Source organism: Aethalodelphis obliquidens, unplaced genomic scaffold (assembly GCF_003676395.1).
Source record: "Aethalodelphis obliquidens isolate GAN/ISIS:26980383/991018 unplaced genomic scaffold, ASM367639v1 scaffold2, whole genome shotgun sequence".
NCBI lineage: Eukaryota > Metazoa > Chordata > Mammalia > Artiodactyla > Delphinidae > Aethalodelphis > Aethalodelphis obliquidens.
Window position 1 is genome coordinate 91225573 of NW_020837946.1, and position 4352 is coordinate 91229924.

General features: G+C 45.8%; 1 pseudogene; it reads right to left on the bottom strand.

The window, feature by feature from the left end:
* Positions 1–2043: 2043 nt before the first annotated feature.
* On the bottom strand, positions 2044–3071 carry LOC113605225 (60S ribosomal protein L4 pseudogene; annotated as a pseudogene).
* Positions 3072–4352: the final 1281 nt, after the last annotated feature.

Sequence of the window (4352 nt, forward strand, 5' to 3'; positions counted from 1 at the left end):
TGGAGTCGTCACCTGGGTGTCAGTTGCAAAACTCCATGCTCCAAGCAGGTGTATAAACTCCTGTCTGGGTGATACTGGGGAACTGTAGCAAGGCAGAGGGAGAGTGCAAACATAGCATCCATTGGCCTACATTCCCTGAGAGCACCTCCATAGGCCTCTCAGTGTGTGCCCGAACCTGAAGCCTGGCCCTCGGGCTGAAACTCCAGAACAAGCAAATAGGCCTCTTTCGTAGAAGGACTTGGGGTGCGTTTCAGTCTGCTACCTGTGCAGTGCCCTGGGGGTGTAGCCTGCCGAGAACTGCAGGGGTGTTGCAGTCCCTGGGACCCAGTAATGCAAGCCACTTGACCACCAGACCCCTGGGTGGCAGTCATAGAAACTGGGGTGCCAGATGTGTGTCAGAGCTCCCCTCTCGGAGACACTGGCACTCAAGAGCACTGCACAGGGAGAGCACACGTATAATGCTGGCCCTCCAAGGTCTCTGGAAAGCGTTATACTCAGCCCTTAGGTGTGTGTTTAATTAGAATTCTGCTCCTCAGGCTGAAGCTATGATGAGAAACTAATAGGCCTCTTTCACAGAAAGATTGAGCTCCTGGGTCTGTTGCCTTTTGCTGAGCCCTAGGAGTGGTCGCCCTTTAAGAATTATTTGTCGGTTGCTTTTAGTCCTGTGGGACCTGTGAGCATAAACCCCGCTGGCCACCAGGGCCAGGTGATGTAGAGCTGTCCCCTGGTAGCAGCCAGTAAAATTGGGGCACCAGACAAGGGTATAAGTTCCTTTCTAGGGAATACTGGCAAGCTAGAGTAAGGCAGAGGGAGAGTGCAAAGATTGTCTCGACTGGCCTCTGTTTTCCGATAGCCCCTATGCATGCCCCTAGGTGTGTGCTAAACCAAAAGCCTGACCCTCAGACCAAAGCTCCAGGATAAGCAAGTAGGCCTCTTTCTCAGAAAGATTGGGAGTGTGTTTCATTCTGCTGTCTGTGCAGTGCCCTGGGGGTGGTAAACTGCCAAGAGCCATCCGTCCGATCGTTCTAGTCCCGCAGGACTGGCCCCCTGACCTCCGGAGCCAGGTGATCAAGGCACATGCCCAGGGTGGGCCCCACAAAAACCAGAGAACCAGAGAAGAAACCCAGAGCACCAGACACATGTAAAACTTCCCCTCTGAGAGATCCTGGCACACTGGAGTGTGGCAGAGGGAGAGTGTGCAGATGGTAACTGCTGGCTGGAGCGAGGCAGAGGGGGAGAAGAAGGATAGTGCTGCTGGAAAGAAAAAGAAGATGGTAAGTGAAGATGGTGCCCACCAGCCCCTGACCCCAGAGATGATCCCAGCAGACTTCTAGGTATGTGGTAATGTAGATGCCTGCCCCTCAGGCTGATGCTTTAAGAGTAGCAAGTGAGCTTCTTTCAAGATCAGCTGTTTCCCTGGGGCGAGTGAGTACGAGTGTGTGAGCCCTTTAAAAGCTGTTTCTCAGATTGCTATTGCCTTGTGGGTCTCGTGGTCATGACCCCCAGTGGTTTTCAAAGCTAGGTGTTTGGAGGCTCATATCTCAGGTGCAGGTCTTAAAAGTTGGGGTGCCCAATGTGGGGCTCAAACCCTTCACTCTACAGGGGGAAGCTCCTGATGGGGGTCATTACTCCAGGGGCGGGCCTTATGGCAAGATTGCATCTCAGCTTCTCCTACCCACTTCATTGTGGGTTTTTTTTGTAGTTCACTTGATATGTAGTCATTGTTTAGCTAGTTCTTAGGTTTTTCTCAGAGGAAATTGTTCCATATGTAGCTGTAGATCCAGTGTGTCTGTGAGACGAGGTGAGTTCAGGATCTTTCTATGTTGCCATCTTGAGCCAATGACATCAATATTTTGATTTCCTATCTGTCTAACTTACTAAATTCTCTTACTTACAATTTTAAGTGTGTCTGTATATTCCTTTGCATTATCTACTGAGACAGCTTTTTATCTGTAAATAATTTTTTTTTTTCTGATTTCACAATCTTTGTAACTTTTCCTCCCATCTTTTCTGGTTTGTTTCTCACTGCCTCTTTGATCAGATCTTTATTCAAAATGAGCTGTCCAAAATGATTTGACCTTTATGGAATAAATAAATTTAAGTTTATGCAGCAGCCTTCTTCTGTGGATTTCTTTTCTGCTGGCTTTTCAGCTGGCGGTTTCTTGGTAGCAACAGCCTTTTTTTCTTTCCCTCCAAAGCTTTCAAACACCAACAGTCTTCTTTTCTTTCTACACTACCACTGGCTTCTTGCCTGGAGCCCCCTTCTCATCTGATTTGGCGTCTAGTGCTGTGTTGTCTACCTGGACTTTGTGATTCTTGGCCTGGTGAGGAGTGATGTTCCAGTGCACGGTTTTTGCGTACGGGTTTAGCTTCAACATGATTCTCAGGTTTTTAAGTGGATTCTTCTGTAGGAGTCTGTGATGAGTCTTCTTGCGTGGTTCTTGGAAGGATCTTTGGATCTCTGGGCTTTTCAAGATTCTGCTAAGGTCTGTATTGAGCATTTTATGCATGGGAAGGTCGCAGTCATTCTTGAGGGAGACAGCTTTGCACCAAGTGCCATACACATCACATCCTTTTGTGGAAAAGCGCTTTCAGTCCAAATGCAGGAACGTCCCACACGCCCACCAGGAGCAAGTTTCAACACGTTCGCTTTGCTTATTTTAAGCTGAGTGATTTTAGGAATGTTTCTGAAGTCCTTGATAATGCAGGGCCCCCTGTGCTGGATACAATGATAGCTTCTCATTTTGCTTTGCCAGCTCTCATTGGCTGAGAGGCATAGACCTTTTTGATATCATTCCAGGCCCTAAGCTTCCTAAGAAGCAAGATAACCTCCTTGGTCTTCTGGTAGCCTTCCGCTTTATCTTCAGCCACCAAAGGAAGTTCAGAAACTTCCTCAGTATGATGAGCTTTAGACAGGACCAGCACGGGCAAGGCTGAGACAGGGCACAGCAAATGGTACATCACTTCTGTGTTGCGTTCATGCTGTGGGTGCCAGTTGTGCCAGTGTTTCTGGTTGATGCCAACATGCAGCCCACAGTACATATTTCCAAAAGCACCCTGGCCGTAATCATGGGCTAAATACTGACTACCTCGTAAATAAAACTGTAGGTCACTTTCTGGCATCCCTTGTGCCTTCTTTCTAAGACACACATGCTTATTGGACATCTCACTCTTCAAAGCAAGGAACGGACTTACTGGGTGCGGATTGTGGAGGTACCAGCAAGGTCATGCTAGTCTAAAGAAGAGTGAATTCGTTGGCAGTTCCAACCCAGAATTCTTGATGGCTATCTGGGGGACAGGTACCAACCCTAGAACAAAAACAAAGGTTCCTCAAAATTTGGGAACTGGACCAATGACCAGATGCAAAGCAAGCTGGATGTGCACATGTTCTGGGACGGCTGCCTGAAGGCCAGAGGATTTCTGATGCACTGTCTTTATGGACAGGCGTTGCTTGCTGTGTGTATTGAGCTGGCATGAAAGTATAGCAGCAACTGGGACACACTGGCTTTTGTCTCTTAATCTGCAAGCCCGTGGTTTTCTAGTGGGTGACAGTGTGATGATGATTCTCAGCTCATATGAAAAAGCTAATTCTTTATGGTAATATAAATCCATCAACCATGAGCTGAGCATAGCTGTGAAGAAAATTTGTCAGGTTAAGCAATTATAGCACCTTGGTGACACAATATTTGACAGAAACCACATTTCTGTTACATTAAGGCATCCAAGTTGATCTTTTAAAGCATGACTTTCTCTTTTTTTTTAAACTGTATTATTGTAACACGTCACTTTTGAGCATCTAGCAATATACCATCCTGCCCTATTGCTCTTGAATTTGATATGAGTGAATGTCTGCCTTAAAATGCTCACAGTAACACGTTCTTTGCTCCCCAGCCCCCAGGGAACAATATGTTTTAATTAACATATACATTATACAAATATCTGCTCATCTTGGTTTTCTGCATGAAAGGGATTGAAACTTATTCCACCAAAGAAGCAAAATCAACACACTCAAAGGCTGGGTACAGGTGTATTAGCATTTCAGAGGCTCAAGTGTCATAACTGGTTTAACTAAACAAAGCTGGAATGTACATTTCAGAAAACTGCCAGGAAGGAAGATCCATTCTGGATTTGAATTGAATTCAAATAAATCCAGCACCATGTATCCGCGCTCAGCATATCCCTACTAGGGTTTCTACAGATTATTTGCAATCAAAATCTTAAACTTGTTTGAAAAGAGACAAAACTGAAAGGTTTGTCCTCACAGAGTCATGAAAATATTTTGTGTCCTTAAGAGTGGTTAATGGTGACAAGCTATTTTTCAATTTCTACCTTGGTGTAATTATTAAAATTTT